Here is a 27,166-nt window from a genome sequence, read left to right as displayed (position 1 = left end):
GTCTTGGAGACAATATATTCCTGGTGCTCTATCATAACCTAATGCAAATTTCATTTGTGCAGTTTCGGTGAAGAAATTACCACACATTTAATTACTACTAACCTAAGCTTCCTCTCTACATTGGCACCATTTACACAACCGGGCATTTCTTTGTAACAATCCTGTTGAAGTATACCGTCCCTCCTGGGATTTGAACCCACAACCTTACAATTACAGGTCCAACATCCTAACTACATCTCCACAATGCAGCACATGAGTTACAGAAGGTATGTGGAGTCACTGATTAATGGTGACCAATTTTCAGAATGCAGTTGCTTGAACAGGCAACCTAATTTCTAAAGCACCCTAAGCATTAACATGTATCTTCTAACTGGAATGAGCTCACCCAGAGGGACCTCCTCCAGGCCTCCTTGACCTCCTTAGTAAAGATCACCGTGGCCTGATAGACGAAGTTGAACCAACCACAGTCCACTTTCTCTCTCCCATTACTTTGCCAAACGATACAGCGGATTATTGAAAGACTGAGACTTGTAAATTGGCATGCCTATTACAGTCCAACAGGCACTGTTAATGAAATATCAAAGATTTTCTAAGATGCTACACAAACACCTAGAATAACAGGGCATCACCCAGCCTTTCATATGATGTATTGTAAAGCTGAATTTCACCTTTGTATTCCATATAGAGAATCAACTATTTGCTATTTACAATGTTGTAATTGTAAGCTCTTGTTAAACATTTATACAATAACTGATGGAATCAGTACATGTGACTTAGGTCGTTCTTATAGTACTTCTGCTACAGCATCAGGACTCATTTCAAGTTAAGCATATTCTTTTTTTAACAAGGCCTCAAACATCTTTATTAAAGTGCCATAGAAAAAGCCGCCAAACTTTTCAGTCACAACAATCTTGAAATCCATGATGTTGGCCAAATAATGTTGGCCATAACTCCAATATAGAATAATAAAATGTACAGTATTAATGGAATACCAGATCCGAGTTCAACGTTTCTCACTTTCTGTAAATTATATATCAACTAATTTAATGAGCACCAAATACAATGTGAGGAAAACCAATGAAAAATAATATTTTTTATTCTACATTACCATACCTCAAGTGTCAAGTTAAGTATGAAGATTATGGGTGGACAGCTCCACATTCAAGGTCAAGCTTAAGGACACTGATAGGGTTCTTATGAGATCTTAACAACACCCTGCAGAATCTGTATTTCAGCTGCTAGTGCACAGGCATTAAAACAGAACATTTCTGAACGCACACAAGCACCACTTACAGCCATGCCAGGTCTGAGGCATACAGTACAAGACACCCAGCATTGTCCAATGAGCCTCCCTTGTATTCCCTGGAGCTGTAAATTTATACAGATGCTAGTCCTCAAGAGGCTCCCTCAGACCTTTAATTCCTTCCTAATTTCCTCGAATATTATTCTGCCCACAAAAGAGCTCCTTGCCATAACTGTATTATCCGTGAAAGAAGATATTCTTGGATTACATGTAGGCCTGCTATACAGTTCACATACAATCTGCTTAAAATTACGCTGAAACATCCACTTTTCACTTTGCTGCTCAGATAACAGACAAAAAGGGTGAACAGCTCAAAACTGAGAGAAGAAGCTTCAGGCTGTGCTCCCTTTGCATTGAAAATTTCTCCAAGAGAGGAGGAAATCCACAGCTGTCATAGGATTTAACATTTTCAAAACACAAAAGAACAACAATGCACCACATCACAATAGGCTGTACCACGAACCCTTTTATTTCTACAGAGCACAGTTACAAAGCAGCAGAGACATAAACGGCAAAGTAATTCTACAGAATTCAAGAACCTTTAATTTCCTCTATGCCACACACACTCTCCACCTTAGCAGTCTGTTATTTTTTCATTAGGAGAGTCCTAAGGTCTCTAAAAAAGCTAACTGCAAGCCACATACTGTGATATGAAGTTTGAGAGGAGCTGAGACAGCTGTCTGTGCTCCCAGGAAACTGAATCATTTATTTTCGTGCTTTGGAGAGCCTTCATGAGCTCATGAAAAAAGAAAGAGGGACAGCTTGGCATTAGGAAAGGGAGACAGTTTTGCAAAAATGCACAAATGCTAAAATACTTCCTTAAGCATTCGTACTCTTTTGCATATGGTAATTAAGCTCCACCTAAGCCACTGACTTTCTTTTACCACTGTGCTTGCTAAATTTAAATATAATGTATGTTGGCAAAAAGCCTCTGCTCATTACCACATTCAGTGGAAAAAAAGAGATCTACCACACAAATCGCCAAACACTCCACCAGCTTCTAATGAACCGTACTGCTAATAAATTCAGCAGGGGTTCTGTCATCTCAAAACGATAATTGGTTATAAAACACTTTACATCAAACACTTATAAAATGTTTCAAGAGGCAGAGAATATGTTTTGTAAAAAGGAAAATAAAATCGGTCTCTCTGTTTATTCGGGTGTGAAGGTTCGGGACCATAACTAAAATATTTATTTTTAGTTGCCTTTCACATTAAACCAATCGTGTAACATTTATGTGTTTCTTATATTTTTCTTAGGCATTAGTGAGGACAGTTTATTACTGTAGAAAAAGAACCTCTACTGAGAGACATTAAAAGCTGGATGTTATTTGTCCCAATTCTCATTTTATGCACTGTGTAAGCCTCTCACTACGGTATATATTAACTGTAATTAACTCAGTGAAACAGACATGGACCCCTGAGACCAGTCATGGAAAGATTTCAGCAAATGTTCTCATCTGAGTCACTGGACAATTTCTCACAGCACATTTAGGAAGAAAAATTCATTTCAATCAATCTTTCTCAAAAACAAAAAGGCAGTGGTCGATATTAATCTGCATGCCATTCTAATCCTAACTTGGACATCATCAGAAAACACACACTATCAAACGTCAACTAAACTTCTTTTGCTGGAGATGGAGAGCCAAAAAGAGCACAAATTTGCAAATGTCATTCATTGAAGTATTTGAATGCAGGTTCACATCTTTTACATCCGCTGTCTATTCCAATTCTAATTTAGATACATGAAAAGTTCAATAAAAAGACAGCTTGGTATAAGTAAACAAATGTATTTTTGTAGTTGCTTTTTTCATCTATGTGATTAAATAGCTGCTTTCTTCGGCTAAATCAAATTTTTTTCTCCTTTACATTTTTTTGAGCGTATTCCCATGTCTGTCGACGGGTCTTTACTTAATAATTGTGTTCTAGTGTCAAACTTCCAACATGCAAAAATTGACCAAGCTGGACAGAGAGGAGAACAACGAGGAAGTGAACAAAACATTCAGACAGAAAAACCATTTCTGCACCACCGTATTGTAGTACTTCCTGTGATAACTCTAATCAAGACTGAGTACAATGCCATCAGAGAAGGTAAGTTGTATTCAATTCCACTTAATTTCTGACATAATATTATATAAAAACCACAGAGGTTATATTCACAATTTGCAGATCTTGAACAGAAAGGGAGCTAGAAGGAAGTTATAATCATATGATAAAGGTAGATATATGTATAATTTATGTGTAATAGCCCCACCCTTCTCTTCTGTATTATTTAGGACAATTCTCTATGACTTAGAAGGTTTTGTTGCTGCATTTCCCTGAAAGTGTCTTATGCAACCGGAACCTGAGTGTTAACAGCAAAATTGTGCTGCTCTCCAAAAACTGCATCTGCAGTTCTGCCTAGAACAGGGTGCAGCACTGCACATCTCTGCATTCACTGTTGTCTCATTTTATTGTATCTGCATTGTTCTGTCCAGCATTGTATTTACAACTGACAACTGTGGCTCTTGTAAATTGTCACGGATAAAGGTAGCAACACAATAATCTATGCAATAATGAACTTTTGTTTCTGAAATATCTGTCCCGGCTTGAACTTTAATTAACCTTGGGGGGGATTTTAAAATAATAGTCTTCAAAGGCTGAAAACAAGTGTATGGTGTTTTAGACTTGTGTTTTGTAGCAAAATATGTGCCCTAGACAAATACTTCAATGTGCCAGGCTTATAGCACTTGAACATTATTTGTTAAATTTCCTTTCTCTCTGTTAGTAAAGAAACGAAAACCGTTCTGAAAAGTGCTCTAGTAATGTGCAACTGAAAGCTAAATGAAAGCAACATTCCAGGACTGTCTGACAAAAGATAATGAGCAGTACTTACTTTCAACCTACTTGGTGCCACCATAAGTTCTCGATCATGTATAAAAAAGCTGTATTATTTTATTTGAATATTTTGGCACAAAGCTCACAAAACTATAGCATGCTTATACAGTTAGCACTGATCACAGAACTGCTAGAAAAACACCACCCTGTCACAACATTTTTTTAACGAAACATATTACAACATAACTTTTTAAAGGAAACAAACAAACAGGAATGCCAACAAATATAGTTTCTACTCCAGTACATACGGTACGTGACCCAGTTTGGGGTAACTGAGAGCTGAATTTAATTATATTACACTTTACATATCTTTTTGTTCATTCATCTACTATATTAGTATAATAGAACATTATACTAACCCTGACCTTTATTTATACCATTGTTCCATTCCTTGCTCATCTGTACTTTACATTCTAAATTGTTTGTTTTTTTCTCCTTTACAATACACGAACTTATCCTGCAACATCAGCTGCTATAATCTCCACCAACGGTTTGGTGCGAAAACAGTGTCAATGATCTTTACATTACATGACTAGGGAATTTCAGCTTTCTCTTCAATGAGGAAGAGAAGTATGCTATCTTTTGACATCTGCATTTTGTTGTTATTTTGTTCCTCACACACCCACAAGCCCACATACTTGATTATTTATGTTGACTGTCTGGCCTGCTTTGTGGACACTCAGAGCCACCACCATGTAAACCAAAAGCACATGGTATCCCTTAAACCACATAAAAACACAGGTTATGCATGTAATGTATATATGTAATTAGGCAATGTGAGCTGTTTTTCATTAGGGATTAGATGGCAATCTAAAAGAAATTCCAATAACAACACTCTTTTATTATGCCAAGAGTGCTTACAATCTTTCAGTCACAATTGAACGCTCAGCTGAAATCTGCTAAAATAAGCAAATTGTGCCAGCAATGCCAGCAACTCTACAAAACACATTTCCTAGTTCACTTTCCTTCAGCAGATAAGGATCCGGTAGACTGGCAGTGGATCAGTAAAGACTACTGCTCACTCTCCAAAGACACAGACTTTGATTTCTCCTTCGAATAATGCTAGACGGAGCTGTTTGTAGGTGTTTCAAGAGGAAGAGAAGGAACCTCTTTTGCCAAAGCAAATGTTGATGCTGCTCTAAACTAGGATCATTGTTGTACTGTACAAAATGAAAAATGTGTCCCTTAATATATAATAAACATCCGTCCATTCACCGTTTTGTAAACACCGTACCCAATTTGTCTTCATGGGGGTCAATGCCAGCAAGCAACAGGAGCAAGGTGGATTACACCCTCGATAGGCTGCTAGTCCATCGCAGGGCACACAGACACAAACACACACACACTCGCACACCAGGGCCAGTTTTCCAGGAGCCAATTAACCTACCAGTATGTCTTTGGACTGTGGGAGGAAACTGGAGCAGCCAGGGAAACCCTGCGTGAACCCAGGAAGAACATACAAACTCCACTCATATAGCACCCCAGGTCCAGATCTATCCAAATTCCAATAAAGCATATCAGTTTCCCAAAAAATATCGAATCAGAGGAAAGTACAATTTTTTTTTACAAATTAATCCTTAGAGGGAACACAAAAATACATCTGTGGAATATGTCAGAACAACTAAAAAAGACAGTTTCATAGAGACAGTCTATCAAAGAAATGGACCAGGAACTGGCAAGAAAAACAATGCATTATCATCATGTAGAGGGTATAAATAGATTTTGTCCAGTTATCACTGTTTTTTTCTGCCTCACAAAGCCTGGACTGCCAGTCCTGGAGTATAACTATGATTGCGCTTCGTCTCACGTCACAGTTAAACTTCCACTGAGATGGAGATCATTTACACCTGACAGAAATGAACTGCAGCTGACAAACATGGATTGTATGGGGGCAAAAGCCACTCTTTTATTGCACATGAAGTTTGGTCTTAAGTTACAGGTGGCTGGCAGCACATATCACATTTCCAACACTCCTCTGAAAACGACAGACTCATTCCTAGAAGTCACTAACTCAAAAGTTTTTTTTTCACACAGCTCACTTCGAGAACACATACTGTATTTCTGAACAAAATAAATATTTCTTACTGCTTTACAGAGGGCATCCTTTCTTTATAGAAGGATGTCATAAATAAAGCAATATCATAATAGTGCTTTCTTTTAAAAACATTCCAGGTTTAAATAATGAAACAGTAATTAGAAAGAAAGTATGAAAAAGTTTCAAATGAATTTATGCGTGTCAGGTGACAAGTCGAGAGTTGGAATTCCCTCAGACAAAACATGGCTTATTGTTGTTCCACAATGCACAATACCAGAACCACCACCTCAAACTACCACCTATGAAGTAGCTATGTGATGATGTTGTTCAATCAGAAGCTCAGCTGGTTACTTTTAAAAAAGCATTGATAATGACCACCATTTAATTACACAGCTATTCATATTCTGAATTACAGAAGAATGAGAAGTGTGTAGTGCTACAAGACCTAATTACACAGGTTCGCCGTGCAGGTTGATTGTTAAAATGACCATTCTTAGTCGCAGTTTGTGGGTGTGGGAGAGTGGGATACGATCTGCAGTGGCTACGAATTACTGTTTGTTTTTTATGACATTGTTCAAAACATTGTCAAAAAACCTAAATTCGTATCATTTCTAAACCAGCTGAGCTTCTTCCAGAAAGATATATGTTGGAAAAAAAATGCTGCACCAACAAAATGATGGGTCATTAAGCGCAGGAAGACCACAGACCTCATAAGGAGCTCCTGCACAGAAGTAGATACTTCTGCCTTTTTGAGAAGCTTGTACTCATCCAAAAATGAAAACACTGACTCATAAAATAGCGAGCACTGCCAAAACCCAGACTCACAGCTTACTTTCACATTAGGCCTGGCAATAATAAAATAAGTCTGCTTGTCATTTTTAATTTAATTTTGTTTTATTTTTAGAAACGTGAAAACTGTGCTTTAATTTTGTCTGTACATGTGGATTTTGTTTAGATTAGTCAAACAGATTCAGCTTTCTGTCTCGTGGTAAAAAGAACAAAATACAGTAAAATAAATAACACCTTTAAGTTTAGATTCTGGCACCCTCCCAAAATGGAATGGTATGGAATCAAGAGGATGACTTACCCTCTGTTCTGAAACTTCTCAGAACAATTCTGATCATCTTTAAAAAATTACTTGCACAAGCATTTGAAATTTCTATTCAACTAATTTTTTGCAAACGTGCCGCTGATAAATACTGCATATTTTAAGCATCCAGCTCTCCAGCTGACAGAAGATCACTGAGACAGATCAGCTTAAAAAAACAAAGTTGCCCTGGAGCAAAGGTGAGGGGTCCATTCTTTTATATTAAATCAATATTTTTATTGTCTCTAGGTTCAGTCGCAGATATGTTCATTCTTGACACATACGCAGCTGTCAAGGGTATAATTGCTTGTATACTAAAACTGCAGCTTTTCTGGACAGTCTTAATAAGAACTGTGTCCTTGATAAAACAAAGAGGCTTTTGGACAACTGCGAGGAAGAATCTCAAGCTGGAAGAAAAGATGGTTTTGCAGCTTATGAAAGCATAAAACTGAGCTGAATCCATATATAAATGACAGACATGTAGGTATCACAGCAACATAAAAGCAGACTGGTTATTTGTTACTGTATGTACAATATAGAAAAGTTTCATCAAGTGTAAGCATTGGTAACAATTCTACAGGTATGATAAGCCTGTAGATAAAGAAAATAAAGCTGACACAGACTGGAAGACTGCTAAACAAGTAAAATACTAAGAACAAAACCGTATACAGATTGTGTACAAAGCAATAACCTGTTTGTAGGCGTTCCATGTTTCAGAGACTAATGCAATTATTACCATTAAAAGTTTCAGAATTAAGAACATTAGTGTATTACAAGAAGCGTTTCTGTAGGATACAGAAGAGAGCTCACACATGCTGTCAAATGAAATTCTAACAGGCACTGAAGGGTGGCCATGTTCTGACTTCTCTGAATGGGCTATGTAGGTGTGCCTCAGAGGGGATGAGTTTAAGACAATGGGATCCAGCAGGAGATAGATATGAAAGTAGGCATGGATGGTAGGTAAGAAATGACAAATTGGATGAGGTAAGCCATAGAACAAATAAAGAGAGAGAACAGTAGTGGACCAAGGACAGAGCCCTGGGGGACACCAGTGGGGACAGAAGTGACACCTGGTAGTTGTGACGAGTGATCAGTAAGTATTCACAAACACTGGGCTGCAGAGTGAGCACTCTGGCAAACTGCAGGCTCCACTGTCTGCAGCTACAACATGACTGAGTTCAAGATAAGGCTCTTAGATGGTGCAGAGATGGTGCAATTTAACCTCCTTCAGGGAAAATGGGCATGACTTCAGATTTGTCCATTTAAAATGGTTTTAAAACTGTTCAGGGTTCTAAAATATGTATGTGTTATTGTGTGTGAAAACTTTATCAGCTATCAAATTTGTCCAGATGTTCTGTTTCTCTAAGCACATTAGACACTCCATTTTACTCTCCAGTGTAAAATTCTCCGGTATTTCTAAATTAGTTCCAGCATGTAACAAATTACAACAAAAATGACAATAAATTACAACAAACTCCAGCTAAACTCCCAAAATGATCTTTTAGTGAAAAAACAATAATCCCTCTCTTTCATAAATGTACACTGCTAAATCTTTAGTTTAAAGTTTAGGAACTTTAAACTTGTAAAACATAGAACAGTTCACAGAACAGGCGACTACAGTAAATGGTGCTCTGGAGAGAAGCTGAATAATTGCCCTTTGAAGAGAACAAACACCCTAACCCTACACTACTTTGCTCAAGGTAAAGACAGTATGGCCTACATGACATGTTGCTGTAGTTGCACAGAGGACAGGGGTTAGAAATAAAGGACCTTTTGTTCACTCTGTTTGCGCGTGTACTGCTACGCCACTGCTGGTGTGCAGAGCAAAGAAGCTCCTGTTGACATTTAGCAGGTCTTATGACTAAGACAAGTCTGGGAAGCAGCCGCATTTGGTGCTTCTAAAGCTATAACTAAACCCATCCATCTCTCTTCTAATCACTTCCAATTCAGGGTCGTGGGGGAGCTGGAGCCTGTCTTGGCAAGCAACAAGCGTGAGACAGGGCACAGGGAGGGGACAGCAGTCAACTGCAGGACGCACACACACAAACTCACACTCACACCTAGGGTCAGTTTTCACAGAAGCCAGCTAACCTACCATTATGTTTTTGGACTGCAGAAGCAAACCAGAGGACTCAGTGGTAGCCCATGAGGACATACTCACTCCAAGCACATTGCACACCAGGGCCCCAGTGCTGCAAGGCAGTAATACTAAACACGGCACCACCCACGACTTAACACAAACAGAATAAAAGAAAAGCAATTTTTTTTATTGTGTATTTTTTAATCTCAACATAGAAAGCAGCATTGCACTTGTTTATAAAGGTTATCACCCTTTCTGATAAAAAAAATCCTTGATACTGGGTCTTGCAAATATAATGTGCACACACATGCAAAAGCACACACTGTAGCCTTCACACAAGAAGTGTTCAGAAGACAAAATGGTCACTTAATTTTTGTGTGTGGTCAATCACTTTCTTAAGGGTAATTTAAAACTCCAATTTTATCTACAGTGCAATAAACCAAACTTCTATAAATACAAAATTTTGCCACAAGCTTGGTGACTGCAACATATTAATCTCAAACAACACTTTATACTTCCATGCTCACGTCTGCACAGATCAGAATTGCTCTAACTTGAATGTATGTGGTTACAAGTCTATAGATGTGTTTTCACAAGTGACTTTTTTATTGATAGAAAAGGAAGCCAAACAGAATCCAGACAAACGGAGCCATGGGTCAGATGGTTGTGTCACATGTTGATAAGATGAATTATTAAAGACCAGCACTAACACAAAAACACTTTTCCACACACAGCGTTTGCTCTTACAAGTTAGGTACTTGGCAGACACAGAAACCTTTTGCCTTTGTTGAGTGATTGGTTCATTTTCTGTAAGAGAGGGGATCTTTACAAAAATATAACCACAGTGGAAACATAGAGTATAAGAATGAAAGACTTTTCTGCTTGAAACTATAATGCATTAAGCTAACAAACGTTTTAACACAATTTTTATTACTTTAGCTAAAATACAGTATAGCCTACCATCAGAATATCTGATTTTTCCATTTTACTTTCCTATTTTTCAGAGTAGTAAACAATTTTGTTTAGTTTTACACAATAAATAAGTCAAGTTAATTTATCAAGGAAAAAGACTGTGATTTATAATTATACAGTCAAACACAAAAACATTTAGAGTATTGTAGAGGTAAAACTTTGTTTTTTAAAGAGAATTATTCCACAAATACAAAATTCTTACACAAAGAAAGAAAAGTTACACAGATCAAAAACAAATTTACCATATCATCAATAACTATAACAGTTTAAAACAAACATCTACATAAGTGGTATTACAACTTTAAATGCCATCTTGATACAAATAACAATATTTTTGAAGTTGCAACATGGAAACAATTAAAAAGTCATGATGTGGTCCAAAGGAATCTTTGTGTGAATGATACAGAGTTAAGTTTCGTTAAAAAAAGATAATTTACAAAAAGTCTCTGAGAAACTGAAGTTAAATATATGCCAAGTTGAGTAAAGCTGTTCTATAGGTTTTTTTAGCAATGCGCTTCGGTTAAACATGTGAAGGCCATGTCTCATACACACCTCCCAGTATCGCCAGCTTGCTAGTCTGCACCTTGAGTGAAACATCCACAGCCTACACAGGCACCATGTGCACAGTTCTTATATGTAAACCTCTCTCGTCAATAAGCTTGCATGCAAACTACTGCTCATGACCTTTCAACAGGTGGCTTCACTGAAGGAAACAGAACAACAATGCCAAGACTACCTCCCCTGCTACCTTAATGTACAGCTGGAACTAGTACTGAGCAGTGTGGCGGACTGGGTAGGGGTCGGATTTGTACCGGGAAGGTTGTGAGTTCAGAGCTCAGCTGAGACACTGCTGTATGCGCAAAACACCTCACCCTGATTGCTCTAGAAAAATATCCACCTGTATAGATGGGTGCTAAAACAAGCTGCATTGGAGTGATAGCCAAATAGATTAGTAGTAGTAGTCAACAAGATCAATCATAACATAAACAACCTGAAAATAATTAGTCATGGGAAGCCTAGGTAAGTCATAACAACACCGTATCAAAAACAACTACCACTGCAAACCTAATGGTTTGTCTCGTTTCAATTTCCGGTTCGCAAGATATGATGTCTAAGATAGCAAGTGTGCCGGTAAGGAGGGACAAACGTTTTCAGGAAACAATGAAGAAAGAAACAACATTTGACCAAATGAAGCTGAAAAGTACACATCAGCCATGATCATTTAGCTTCGGAAAAAAAAGGCAAAACAGCATGTCTTTTCCTCCAGCCTCCCTGTGGCTCAGGGTTTCTGAAAAATATCATGCATTTTCAAAGCACTGAATGAGAATGATATCCAGATCAGAGCTTCCCACCCACCTCTCTCACAGCCTCTATTTTTACTGCTGTTGCTTTAATTATCACCAAGCGTGATTTGGAAACCACTGCCAAAAAAGGTCAGGTAGGCCTGCACTGTGAAATATGTAGACTGCAATATTAAAGGCATGGAGGTGTTTCAGTAGTTAAAAGTGATTTCCCATAAACAAGAGATCATTTGGAAAGATTAAAGAAAGGAAGATTCCCCTCTAGTTACGCTCAAATAAATGCCTTAAATAAAAAAGGAAAATGTCATTCCATAAGTATTCCCAAAAGAAGGGGAGGATTTCAATAGAACAGACAGTTGATAAAACAGAATTTTTTATCAAAGGCTTGATCAAAAACTGGACACAAGTAAGAATGACGAACCTGTTCCAGGTTCAACAATCTTATGAAAACAATGGGCTCAGAGTTTCATCTGAAAACCAAATACTAATCTATGCCATCACAGCACATCAACTGACACACCGCAGGGATCAAAACCTGAAGTGGAAACTTGGGATGCTTTTGATTTGATGTAGAGATGCACTGCACTGCAAAAAGTAAGACTGCGTGAAGCCTTCCTGGTTGCCCGTAAGGCAACAAATAAAGGAGGAAAACAAAAGAAACCAACCTTGCCTTCTACTACAATGTCAAATCAATCTCGTCTGATGTTCGGTCTGAATAAACATAATCTCTATGTGCTTAAAAGAAATAAGCAAGCTCATAATCTCAAGTACAGTTAAGTGGTTTTTAAAACAATGGTTGCCATGGGTGACAAGCAAATCTTGAGATCCTATCTACCAAAGCCATTAGGCTCTGCTGACTCCCTCTGTGAAAGCAAATAACCAGACACCCAATGGAAAGCTTTGTTTCATTTCTTCTCCCACATACTTTTCAAACTAACTCAGGCCTTTGTGTATTTGTGTGTTTTTCCATTTGGGGCAGGAGCACTGCCGAATGTGAATTTGGAATTGAAACTGCACAGTTTTCACAGCATTCATACTGAAACAGTGCTTGACGATTCTGTAATGCTGTATCGTACTCTTTATATTTTTCTAAATTGATCCAGCCATCTAGAACATAGATTTCTAAACTAGGCTTTGCTTACCTTAGGGATGAATCTGTTTTGCGCTTTCAGCATTACATTTTTGAAGCCTACCAATTCTTTTCTCCTCTGACTCCATATTTATTTTATCCCAATCCATTTTTTTTCTAAAAAGCCATTCCTTCACAGGCTGTGTTTCTGAAATAATATCAACTTCAGCAGTACTTTGATTCTAAAGTAAAGCTGAATAAGTATTTTTGAACTGTACATTTTAAATCTCAATTTTTAACTATACAATGTTATACTTATGTTCTGATGTGGTATAACAAAAAACCACAAGCCTTTCCTTATTTATACTACAGTATATGACAGGATAGTATACCATACAAAAGCCCGTAAATATACATACCTGTCACACGGTACTTTCTGAGCACATATTCCACTGCTTGGCACATTTTTACTGTATTCCTGAGTCCTGCTCCAAACCAGCTCTGTTGTCTCATTCCATTAGCCAGACTTGTGTGGAATAAACAAAGGATTTATGCTATCCCAGCTCTTTTTCCAGCTCTACAACACATCTCTCAGCAGTGCATTCCTATTCTGAGCAGCCTCTATCACCCAGAACAATTGTCAGGTGGGTTTAGGGTATACAGAACTTCACTTTTATTTGCCAGAGTCTGAAAGGCATAGTATTATTTTTTGGGGAAAAACAGTTTCATTTTAAAGACTGGTGCTTAAATATTAATTTGTGTCAACGGTAACGACCATTATTTTACCAGTTTTCAGCCTAAAGCCATTGTTTCCAATATGCCCTTTCTTTCAGATTAATTTTTTAAAAATAATTTCACTCTCTTTGTAAATATTGCACTACCACATCTTTAGTTGAACTACTGTTCTCTTTTTAGATCGAACAGGAAATAAACTCCTCTAGCATAACTACAGAGGTTTACATTTAATTTCTATATGTCTGAAGCTCTAAACCTGATTTTTATTATGTATATTGATTTTAAGTGGTTGGATAATACAATTTCTATAGCAAATGATACAAAAATAGTTTGTCCAAAACTAAAGGTGTGATGAAAGAACAATATTAAGATAGCTCTTCCCCTCTTACCATGTTTGAAATTAACCCTTTCTTGTGTTACAGTAATTCAGGTATAATCTTTAACACGTGTCTGACAGCCTGCATCTACAAAAAACACTACTAGCTGTTACTTCGTAGCTTATGTTTTCCTATTTTAACCAGCATGACCTTTGCTTTAATGAGAAGCAAATCTGTGAATCAGGAAATTTCTTACGGCTTATTCCCCTCATGAACTTCCAGAATGGATACAGTATTTCACATGACCCATGTTATGGATTCAAATGCCCGTTAACAGTTTGACAGAATATGTAAATATTTTTTTTCTGGAAATGAAGCACAGGTACTTCCCATCAAAACTATCACTCTCATTAAAAATTGATGCATAGATGTACATACATTGTAGTGAGACCACCTGGATACAACTAGGAAGGAAGGATGAGCAGTATCTGATCATTTAAATAAAACTTAATTACGCTTCTCAATAGGAAATGCAAACATAAGAGTTTCAACCAGACTGTAGATTCAAGAAAAAGGCATCCCTTGTGCAGTGCTCAAGGCAAACTTGCCCTCAGCCTTATTTGGGTGGGTAGGCACTAAGCACTAACTGGACAGACACTGTCTACCCAGATTGTCTACCAGGGTATGTTTACACCGATACACCCTTCTTTTACACTGTGCTAAAATGCTTAGTGCAAAATATTGTGATGTGGTGCAGGACAGGATTGTAGAGAGTTTAATGGAACAGTTTCACATCCTGTTGTGTTTCTTCTCTTTTAAGCATATCATTGATAAACTTAACACATAGTAGCACATTTTGCACACGTTCCATGTCTACTGTAACTGAACCTCCATCTTAAAAAGAAGAAAGCAATCAGCTACTGGCTTGTTCCAGATCTCTGCGTAGTTCAATTATTTCAGTAAGTTCAGGTTAGTCTGTAATTGTCTGCCTAAGAAAGGGATGTGCCATGTTATAAAGCCCAAAGCAACATCGGTAAGTGGGCAAAGTGCAACCAAAATAGCACAGGTGTGAGGGCATTGAAACATCCATTTGTGTTTTCTTCTGACAAGAATTTTAACACTTTCTCATACAATAATTTGAAACAGAATATACACAGACCCCATTGCTTGTGCCTGATTGTTACAGATGAAGATGCAATGCACGAAACCTGCACCTAAAACTTTTATTGAAGGAAAAGTCTTTCCTGAATCTGATGATCTACTTCCATGCACAGAACTCCTCTTTCTTTAAGAACAATAAAAATCAATAGACAATGACAAGAATACATTCTGGAATGATAACGATATTGCATTGCGAACAGACCCCAAGTGAGCCTGAGGATTCTGGAAGGACATAAAGAGCAGTCATTACGTTCCGAGCACGTAACCTGTTACCAGCTTTATGACAGGCTGAAGGAGGTTCCGTACGGAAAAATGTTCTGCGAGACTTTCTAAAACCTCACAAACTCAACAAATGGATTCTAAAAGAACGTCCTCGTTTCATCTACGCCCAGCATAACATTCACTGGGAAGTATTTTCTCTACTGTCATCGCATGAATCATGCTTCTCTCTCGCATATTAATTGATGTTTGATAATGCTGTAGCTCTGTGGTTCCCAAAGAGAATTGCTTTTGTCTGATGTGTGGGTCAAGGCAAGACACAGATGAAGTGCTATCCTTTTTTATTAAAACGAATTTATAAAAACCATCACACAACTAAGAATGACACCCAAAATAATGCTGGAAGATGTGTCAATAAAGCTTAGAAAACATTGCTCAAACACAGTGTCCATCTTCTTGATTTCCCTTTGAATAATCTACAGTGTTTTCTACTCCGGTCTTAGTCTAAAATATGAGCAGGTAAATAACTATACCAGATGTCTAGCACATCATCTGTCTACTTTTTGTTTTGACACACACATTAGAAAAATGCAATCTGGAGATTTACTGCATTAGTAAACATCTTCAAGCACCAGGCAGAAGATATACTGTAGGAGCGTAGGAAAGATAACAGAAAATATAGATTCAGTTTAGCTAGTTCATTTTGGGTGCTAGCAGCTAACTGATCCAAGGATCTCAACCTGTCATTTTATCAACAATATTAGCTTGACTGCTTTGGCTGGGTCTCTTATTGCACATACCCATAAATCCATTGTTTAAAATCCATTGTGTTTTTTGTTCTCAGTTTTTAATGCACTTCTCTGTAGTTTCCACTTGTACTCTCTGATTCCTACAGTAGTTCACTGTTTTAAATATTTAGGTGCTCACACATTGGCACGTTATTTGTCTCCTTTAGGCAATGTAGGGAAGCAACAAAAAGGCAAACAATATTAAGATTCTCACATCTATCATATAATTTACGCAAGGGATATGACATTAAAATGAGACAATTAAGACCTCATTTAGATTGTTGTGTGTAGTTTTAATCACCACATTCCAAAGCAGAGTGACAGAGACAGGGGTTAAGGGAGTGTCTTATTACACAGAAAACTAGGAGAGGCATAGTCAAATTCCTCAAAGGTATTGGCAAAGGCAGCACAAAGTATTTTGTGAAAACCAACAGTGAAACACAGACCAGAGCTCACGTGTAGAAAGTAAGGTTAAGTGCTCATCTTTTCACAAAGAGTTGTGGGAGTATGGAGCAAGTTACCCAGTCATATTGAAGTGGATACCGTATTTTCCTTGAAGAAATGGTTGGAGTTTACTCTTAATTATTTGCTAACCACCAAGTGATTTAAGATGGATCAAGTAATATCTTCTCACTTGTAATCATTCAAAGCAAAATGAAAAAATCTTTCTGATAAATCTTTCAATTATTGTCACTGAGGTAATTAAACTACAACTCTTCTCAGGGACATGTGTTATAGTACAGCTCTACATTTTCCTCTTAGATAATCCTAAAGGGAACACTGTGTTCCAGCTCTTCTATTAATATCTTAAAACATGGCACAAAGTTATTTTAGTTTGTATTTTAGAATGAGAACTAGATCTAAAAAACTACAATAAAAGCCCGTGTACTAGTAAAACACTTTGGCCTGTGTAATATCATTTCGCACATAAATTGCAGAATATAACAGATTCCAAAAATCTATCTCAGTTATATTGCACATGACTAATATTTTCAGAACTGGCAAAACGTATATAACCCATCCAGTTTCTGACCTCTTCATCCTATTCAGGGTTGCGGGGAAGGTACTGTATATTATAACTCGTTATAAATCATCTGGGAAACAATTTTCTTAAAAGCTAAAACGCTTCAATGAACTTCAGCAAAAGAGACAGATTAGTCTGAAGTGGTGAGCACAATATGTCACTCTCCAGTCATTTTTGTAATTTATTTCATTTAAATTTGAGCTCATTTGTAGATCATCTCAGTTATGGAACATTAGAAAGTGTTTTAGTAGGATAGGCGGCCTTTATTATAGCTTTCTTGACACAAAATGTTTGGAAACCCCTTTGTTTAGCGTGTACTGATTACAAAGGAAATTCAATATCGGTGAAAAACTGTCATCAGTAGTAGTGATCAAATGGATCTTACTTTTGCATTAATTGCTTATTTTATTTTTATTTGGTCACCACAGCTCACATGAAGGGAAATAAATAGTCATGTATGTATAATTACACACCACAGGAAAGCATATTCTGAGAGAGAACTGCTGAGAAAATTCTATTTTGCACGGCAGAGCAAATACAGGAAAAATTGGGAGTTATCCAAACCCATTTTCGCCAAGGAAGAAAAACACCTCTGAAAAAGCAGAAAAATGGATGCTACGGAAGTTCAAGGCTGCTTGTTTCCCGCACATCTCTCTTATGTGTTGTTGATTTCCATTACATCTAAAATAATTCCATCTTCTCTGTGAAAATCTAAAAAGCACAGAGGAGCTTTCAAGAACCTGGCTTGATGGGGGGGAGATGCACCTTCGAGTCTTCGCTTTAAGCACATAGCCCATCAAAAACACTGGGAAAGGCGCAGAGTCCGAAAGAAATATGGGGGAGAATGTAGGCAGTTCTTCCAGTGTGCCACAAAGGCCTTGACGCAGAAGCAAATGACCTGAACCCCCCTAAAAGCGATATGGAGATGAGCCTGCCACAAGAACGATGAATATTGAATATTGTAACCTGTATAACTTTTCTATGGGAGATCATTGGGGCTGAACAGACCAAAATAAATGGTGATGCACCATTACAGTTGTGTGGAAGATTATCAACACTATTAATGTTGTGATGGTTAAAGTGGTTAGTTTGATGAGAAACCTTAGCAATGCATATTCCCTTTTGGAATTTCTACCATGAAGGCAACAGTGATGATATACTATCTTTGTAAACTGTTTTTTCCTTACTGAGCTGTATTTGAGCTCTATCTGCTTTTGCTCCCATAAATGTCACTACCCACTTGTAAAGATAAATCAGGACACCACACAAACTACATCTTGTTAGCATTTAATATAACAACCCTGGCATTTAATATGGAGAAAGTCCAGTTTCAAACTGCAGCTTAATTGGACCAACACTTCAGATGTTATACAGCATTTTCAGGCTTAAATAAATATGACACTCGAATTGCTACTGTAAGCTATACAGCTCAGCATCTACTTGCAGCTGCTGATAAGAGTTTGATGTCATTTTGTTGGCAACTGCTTGACTATTTAATCCATCCATCCATTTTCTAACCACTTCTTCCAGTTTAGGGTTGCTGGGAAGCCAGAGCCTATCCCTGCATGCAACAGCACAAGGCAGGGTACACCAGTCCATCGCAGGGCAGACACACAAACACAAACACAGAAAAGCTCACACCAACACCAAGGCCAATTTTCCAGAAGGCAATTAACCAACCAGTATGTCTTTGGTAATTTAAATGCGGGAGGAAACTGGAACATCCAGAGGAATCCCACACAAACTTAGGGTGAACATACAAACTCCACACAGATAGCACTCCTGATCCGGAATTGGACCCAGGGCCCTAGAGCTGTGAAGCAGCAATGCTAAGCACTGCGTCACCATGCTGTCCTGACTATTTCATTTAAAAATCAATTTTGATGACCTGTAGATTGAATGAATTACTATTGAGAATTATCTCAGATTTGACTTTTGACCACCTTGAAACAGAGTGATTGAATTAAGAAGAAGCTGAATCTATTAACCCAAAAAACCTTTGGGTTAATAGATTCTTAAGGAACACATTTTGTCTGATAAACTCATATAGCTACAGTATGTCAGAAATTTTAAAAATGTTGGGTAACCTGATTGTTTCCACTATTTATGACTGTTGCTGGGTTTCATGATGGAGGAAGAGTTCGTAAAGGGAATTTCACAAAGAAAATTATTCAAAAGCACAGGTGCATGCCTTTGTCTAACCAGTGATACTGGGAAGTTACTCTTCTGTGTGCATAAATCTGATAATGCTATAAACTTCAACTTTTACCTTAACAAGCGCAGAAGTATTTCTCACATCTGACACGGAAAGTGGATGATCCTGCTTGAAGTCAACAACTTCCCCTTTACCTACTTACATTCTCTGATGGAATTTAGAGATTGTATTACCATGTATGCTTAAAACAACATTTTATTTCTAAAGACTGTCTAATTTCTCTAAATCGATATTATTTCAAAACCCCAAACACTGTTTTCAATGTTCATTCCTACTTTTAACTCAATTAACTCTTCAGTTATGACTTAATTTTGAAAAGCCCTTCTGCTGTTCAGAGTAGTATCTTGAACATTATTGAAAATTGCTGATGTTTAACTATGTATTCTTCACTCTACATGTGGTCTTTTGTTAAACCAGAAACCCTTTTGTACAGTTGTGAAAAAAAGTTTGTGAACCCTTTGGAATTATCTGGATTTCTGCATGAGTGTCTCTTAAAATGTGATCTAATCTTCATCTAAGTCATAATAATAAATACAGTCTTATTTAACAAACAACACACACAATATTTGTCATTGCCATATCTTTATTGAACAAATGGTTTAAACAATAAAGGTCATTGATGGAGAAAGTATGTGAATCTCTACGATTATCTAGAAAAGAGGGTAACTGGAGTCAGGTATTCCAATCAATGAGTCAGGTGTTCCAGTGAATTCAGGTGTGGGTTTGACCTGCCCAGCCATATAAAAAAATGTTTGGAGAAAACAAAACACTGCACACTACCACCAAAACCTTATCCCAGCTGTGAAGCATGGTGGAGGAAGTATAATGATATGGGGCTGCTTTGCTGCCTCAGGGCCTGGACAGTTTGCAATCATTGAGGGACCAATGAATTCTAAGTTGTATCAGGAAATTCTACAGCAGAATGTCAGGGCGTCTGTCTGTGATCTGAAACCCAAAAGAAGTTGGGTCATGCGACATGAAAATGATCCAAAACACAGGAGTAAATCAACAACAGAGTGGCTCAAACAGGAGAAATTCTGTATTTTAGAATGGCCAAGTCATAGTCCTGACCTCAATCCCATTGCGATGCTGTGGTGTGATCTGAAGCATGCTGTTCAAGCAAGACATCCCAAACATATACATGAACTGAAACAGTTTTGTATAGAGGAATTGGCCAAAATACCTCCTAACCACTGCACAGGTCTGATCAGCAGATACAGAAAGAGTTTGGTTGAGGTTTTTGCCCATAAAGGAGGTTCACTAGTTACTAAATATAAGGGTTCACATACTTTCTCCATCAATGACCTTGATTGTTTAAACCAGTTCAACAAAGATATGACAGTGTAAAATGTTGTCTGTTGTTTGTTAAATAAGACTGTATTTATTATGATGACTTAGATGAAGATCAGAGGCCGTCCTTACCAGATACTGATAACTGCATTTTGCTTCGTCTCCTTGACTGTACTTCAGGAGGCAACTTTAAACAGCAAACGTGAACAGCAAACAGCAAACTTTGAAAGTCAGTTCTGCTTTGCTGCTGATTCTCATTACAGACAGGTTTGTCTTTATCGCGGCTATCCTTCTTCTGAAGCCGACACCACACGTCATTTCAGACAATGTAGCAGAAGTTGGTTCAAGCATGGAAATTTTCACTTGGCAGGTGTTATATGTCCATGCTTCAGCTAATTCAGTGGGAGTTTGCCAACTCCCACTGTAGCTGGATGAACTATGACAGAACAAAAAAGGCTCCTGTTGTTATTGGGACCGTTCTTATGATTTTAAAAACAAGAGATCACTTCAGACTGATGAATGGGGTATGACTTTGACCCTGTTTCCATTTAACTAAAAAGGATAAACTTGGATGAACAACTGACAGAAAATTTAAATCACAGATGACCTGCAATGGAACTCCCGGAAGATTCCAGAAAAAAAAAAAAGACTGCACGTCTCTATAAAATACTGTCACATCTATGACTCTTTATACTTAAGCACAAAGAAATTCCATTTCAGGCCTAAACATTAACAAACTCTGAACGTTCAGAAATATAAAAACACAATGAGCTGAGACAGTATGGCTCTTAATAATAATAATTGCTTATACTTATATAGCATTTTCTGGACACTCCACTCAAAGTGCTTTACAGATAATGGGGACTCCCCTCCTCCACCACCAATGTGCAGCCCCACCTGGATGATGCGACGGCAGCCATAGTGCACCAGTACGCTCATCACACACCAGCTATCAGTAGGGAGGAGATCAGAGTGCAGAAGCCAATTCATAGATGGGGATTATAGGAGGCCATGATTGGTAAGGGCCAATGGGAAATTTGGCCAGGACGGCGGGGTTACACCCCTACTCTTTTTGAGAAACGCCCCTGGGATTTTTAATGACCACAGACAGTCAGGACCTCGGTTTTACGTCTCATCTGAAGGACGGCACCTGTTTACAGTATAGTGTCCCCGTCACTATACTGGGGCATTAGGACCCACATGGACCGCAGGGTGAGCGCCCCCTGCTGGCCCCGCTAACACCTCTTCCAGCAGCAACCTTATTTTTTCCCAGGAGGTCTCCCATCCAGGTACTGACCAGGCTCACACCTGCCTAGCTTCAGTGGGCTGGCAGCTGTGAGATGCAGAGTGATATGGCTGCTGGCTAATATCATCATCTTACTGTATTGAAGAACATGAGAATAGCAGTCAACAAGAGGAAGCCATCCTGGTTCAGCTAGTCTGTTTTTTGTGAGAAACCAGGCTATCGGCTTTAACTACATGGCTTGGTGGTTCCATACTCCCACAGCCATTTGTGTAAAGTAATGCCTCTTCTCAGACTGAATTGCACTTTTTGTTGTTTCATTCAGAATAAATTCACTACATTCAGAAATAACAGTAATGTTGACAAGGAAAAGTCAAAGTTACTTTCTAACCAGTATAACCAATTGTTTTAAACTAAATTTTTCTGAAACACTGCAGTGAACACAGGTCAATATGTGCTGCACAGTAGAGTATATGCAAATTACAGATGCAAAACACTTCAAACCCTAAACTTGATTAAAAAATACAATGTTTCCGTAAAAAATGTACTGTAATACTCTATACAAACCACATTAAACAACAGAATTTCAAACAATACCATCACAAATAATATTCGAAAAACGTCTTGCTTTTTCTGCAGTAATGAAATGGATAAAGTTGTAAAAACACTATCCAAAGGTCCGAGTTAATTTGACACTAAATCTATCTATACAGTATATTTCCATATACATTAAAATATATAAAATATGTTCTATGTCAATGTTGTACAGATTAATATATATATATGCAAATAATAATTTATATTAGCACTCTAGGTAAGACCTTGTAATGTAAGAATTCTATTTTTCATATTATTATATCAATATATATTTGATAAAGTAATGGATAAATGACATACAAGAAAAACACAAATCTTGATTTGATACATAATATGATTACACCTTAAGAAACAGTCTAAACAGTGAATGTGACATAATAACTTCTGTTTACATTTCGCTGTTGATGTTTTGTTTACATTTCCAGCATTTTAGATTTTAGTAGACTCAAACATTTTCCAGAAAAGGAATTATGTCTGATCAGCAGTGAAACCTACTTCGAAGAAAGAAAGCTATTCTGTACAACATCCATCACAAATTTAAGTACCATGATTTCATAGTTTTTGCTAAATGGAACAAAATTGTTTGGAATATTTTGAAAACACATTCAATAGATCTCGAACAGGAATCTACCGAGGTACATGAATACTATATATAATACGTATTTACATAACTAACTGCTTTTGTTTTCTTCATTATTTCTCCTCAAAACCTAAACAGGCTAGGAAGGACGAGACTTACTGTGCTGGGGTAAATGCTGTTTATGAACTTTGGTTTGAAGTCCACATATATTTAAAACGTAACCAGCCAGAACCGATCAGAAGAAAACAATTCTGTTTCCTCCTACTGTCACCTCCCTTTACAGCACTTAATACCTGTTCTTCTGTTATGACATCTATATAATGTATATAAGCACAACATATCATTGAAACAAGTTACTGAGACAATTCTACAGCTGAATTATGATAATTACAATCAGGGTCATAAGCAAATGCGTTTTTTAGTTGACCTCAACGAATTCGGAAGAAATACTAGGAATCACGTCTTCTGCAATATGGAATGTATACTTTTCTTCACGGAATAACCGAAAGTCGCAATATTTTCGGCAACAGTTCACAAAGCGGTTATAAAAGCAGAGTACTTTCTTTTAAGGAGACAGTGTCGTTTCCTGTGAATTTCAGTCTGTTGAGTTTACAGCCCTCTGCAATAACAGTATACCGACGCAAGGACTGCATCTCAAACGGTAGAAATCTGCTTCCTTTGTAATGAACAATATTCAGTCTAACACTCCCAGTGAAATATAAACACAACAATTCAGGGCTAGCCCGTTCGCACCGCTCACCAGCTGTCCTGAAAGTGGCGAGGCACACCTAGAACTGCACCGATATGATAACTTCTCGCAGCTCCTCATTTACATTACACAGGTGGGTCAGGAAGGAAAAGAATGCATGTTTTTGACGACAACACAATAAATGCAAATTCTTACCTTATGTATTCTGATCGCTCTGGCCCATACAAGTCTTTATTTCGGCAACCAGCAATCCTTCTGATTTCACAGGTCGATATTATTCCAGGGATAGACATGCACACCTCGCTAGACAACGCGACGTACCTGCCCGGTTCCCTGCTCGCCGTATGTCCGCGAACGGTGCCGCTCGCTCTGCAACCCTCACAGTCCGAGAGAGAAACAAGTCTCCGCCTCTTTGCGCGCACTCCAGCCCCTCTCTGTGCTTACCTCCCCAGAGCCCAGCTCAGCGCACATAGGCGGATGTGCGAGATAGGACGAGCAGAGGCGGCGGCTGTCTGCAGGCTGCCGGTGGCTCAGCTACACCTGAGACCTGGCTGATGCAGTAAACAGGGCACTGTACAGTACGTACTGTCAGTCTTCGTTTGTAAGGGATCACAAGAAGCGAGGGCAATTTCCATGACGTTCGGGTGGTTTGTTTGATTGGTTGCCTCAGTAGTGGGCCCCATGTATTTATGTGTATTGATTAGGCAATGTTTGTACTATGGAAAAGTTCAAATATATTCATTCAATGATCATAAAACTTTGCTTTGATACAGGAATTTTCATCCCAAAGCCGCTTTACATATAGGAGAGCACCCATTTCATGCGCTCCTGAAATGCAGCACCCAGTGCAGAGACACACAGCAGCCATTATCTACCAAGAATATCGCTTCACAGCAGATGATGCAGACAAATGAACGCACTTCCTCAATTCAGCTAATGAGGAGTTTTAGATAGACCAGGCTGAGCAAATCAAAGATGGCATTAGGCCCGGACACGGAGGTTGACCCCCTGTTAACAACTGTTACAACCTGTGCCTTGTGGTGTCAGCAGCCAAGCAGTGAGTTTAACCATCTGGAGAATTCAACCTGCGGATGTGGAGGAGTATGAGCACCATGCAGATATATTGGTTTGGACATTCTGTGGCCACAAAGTTCTCTGACGGAGAACAAAAACAGGGAAATGTGATCACACATTGACATAGGTGGGGTTTTCACAGTCCTTACATCTCAGCTGAACTTGGAATCTCATCTGCTCTCAGTTCCTGCTACACCCAGCCATTATACTCTCCCATTCTGAGCCTCAGATGGCTGCCTGTCTTCTTTCAGGTTTCCTAGAAGACTGCACGGCCCACTTTATCTTCTTGGTTCTTCTTAGTTTCTCATCTCTTTTGTGTGCCTACGCCCTTCCAGTTGGCCAGCTGGTTATCAGTAACTGGTTACTGGTTTGCGTCCAGGCCTCCTGTGCTTAGAGACGCTTTACTGGAATCAGACGCTATTAGACATCGTGACTGCGGAGTCCAGGAAACCTTCCATTGCTTTCTGAAGACTGCATTTTGATTTCTGCTCTCCTCAGTCACCGTGCATGTACTGTAGTAGCATTACATTTTTCATCCTTTAAGAATAATCATTTTTATATTTTCAAAAATTCTGTTTTTTTAATTATGCGAATTGTAATAATGTCTCCTATGTTCTATTATTAGCCTTCCATTAGCTTTTCATTAACTAACACTATATAACTGAAACTTCACTTCCATAACGATATCCGACAAAAGTAAATGAATAATCATTATAATCCAGATTATTCTGGCGTCTTTATAAATCTATTCAATATTTTAAAATAGATTTAAAGAGTTATGTATTGAACGTAAAGACCCTGTTATCCAACAATTAAATTAATAGTGGTGTTTAGCAGCTGGAAGTTTAGATGAGTGGCTTAGTAAGTTCACAGTCTACAGAAAAGATACGTTGCAGAACACGAGAAATTTAGAACAGCGGTAGTCTAGGAAAGAACGAAAGGAAAGCCATTGAACTGAGCGCTGATCTCTGTAAAGAACTGCAGGAACTATTGAAACATAACTACATATTTGTTCTGCAGTTATCTGGCTTTCGATAACGCACGCAATTTGAATGTCACGTATCGCCTGGACACTCCCTCGTCACTGACACCGAAACGATATTGTAACGCTACGGGGGCTCAGGCGGGCGCCCTTGCCGCATCTGGTCGGCCCAAAGTATAGGTGGCTCGAACCCGGGACTTCCGCGTCTCTCTGCAGCGACCTAGCCCCGTGAGCTAAAGAGAGATCTCTCCACAGCCCAGTAGCTGTGGTCCTGCTATCACAGGGAAGGGCGGTGACGTCACCCGCTCTGGTACGCCGGCTCTTACAAACACTGCTTGTCGGCCGTAAGCGTTACACTCTCCCCCGCTTAAATCTGTTTTCCGGCTGGAGTGCGTTGTTATTAAACTACCGTAAACTTGCACGAGATCTAGAGTTCACTGACCAGTTACAGTTGCTATATTGCTTTATTAATTTCTAAAAAGAAAATACTGAATGAATGTTAAATCTTTGCTGGTGTCTTGGATGGATTGAATTCAAACATTTTGATTGTTCCCTGGGGAAAATGTGTTTAATGGCAGAGTCCAACACAACAGTACCTCATGAAAACCATTACCAACAATAGGGTCAGGATAAATAAAATTTCAGTAACATATCCCATGAATACTACAATCATATAAAATACATAATCATTCTAGAGCTCTAATAGTCAAGGAATATTTACATTAACACGATGCTTTGTCGTCCTCATGGCTCTCATCATTTCTCCTCTGATGTATTCGTGAAAGCTAAAGCTAAAGAAAGGAGTGGTTCATCATAAATCCAAGTGTTAAACAGGACTACAGAATGATACAAATTAGGTCACGAAGACATGTGTTGACAACAGAAATACGGGCGTGTTTTGGGTCAATGGCTGTGGTTGGAATTTTTGGCTTTACTGCTTTTTCTATCGCCTCCGTCAAGATTATTAAAATACTTCAGTGCAAAAAGAAGTTCGTACCCCCATCTAGTGGATTGCTCTTCAAATTACACTATTTATCCGTTTTTAAAGATGAAATCTTCAAATGAAATTAATTGAAACATCCTTTTTACAACTAAGCAAATGTTTACTCTTGGAATGTCTCTAGAAATACTTGTAAGATTGTTTATATATGGTTTATAGGCCATATGGTTTGGTAGTCCTCACTGTTGTGTGAGATCATACAGTTATTATTAACAAAAACACATCTTACATCTTACTTATATAAGTGTAAGCAATTATTATTATTATTATTATTATTATTATTATTATTATTATTATTATTATAAAAACACATCTAACAAAGATATTTATTCCACTATATGTTCTATAAGATTTTAGTATGTTAGTTAATAAGAAACATTTTTTTATTTATTCCTTAATTTCTTAGTAGCTTTGCAGAGATAAATTTACCTTCTAAGGAAAAACAAGATGGGATCTTATTCTAAGCTGATGTTAATACTGTGAAAACCCTACTTACTGTACGTCAAGTT

General features: G+C 38.1%; 1 protein-coding gene across 2 annotated transcripts in view; it reads right to left on the bottom strand.

The window, feature by feature from the left end:
* Positions 1 to 24,094, bottom strand: part of pip5k1bb (phosphatidylinositol-4-phosphate 5-kinase, type I, beta b) — a 68,850-nt gene extending 44,756 nt beyond the window's left edge. Inside the window, exon 1 of one of the 2 annotated variants that reach the window (XM_088630062.1) lies at positions 23,923 to 24,094. The gene's annotated coding sequence lies outside the window, so the exon portion shown is untranslated. Of the gene's footprint in view, positions 1 to 23,796 lie in introns of both variants that reach the window. The other variant, XM_088630061.1, reaches the window with a different exon arrangement.
* Between the last annotated feature and the right edge of the window lie 3,072 nt (positions 24,095 to 27,166).

The sequence above is a fragment of the Lepisosteus platostomus genome, chromosome 4 (assembly GCF_059453375.1).
Source record: "Lepisosteus platostomus isolate fLepPlt1 chromosome 4, fLepPlt1.hap1, whole genome shotgun sequence".
Lineage (NCBI taxonomy): Eukaryota > Metazoa > Chordata > Actinopteri > Semionotiformes > Lepisosteidae > Lepisosteus > Lepisosteus platostomus.
Note: the sequence above shows the minus strand (reverse complement) of the source record. Positions and strands in the feature narration are given on the sequence as shown.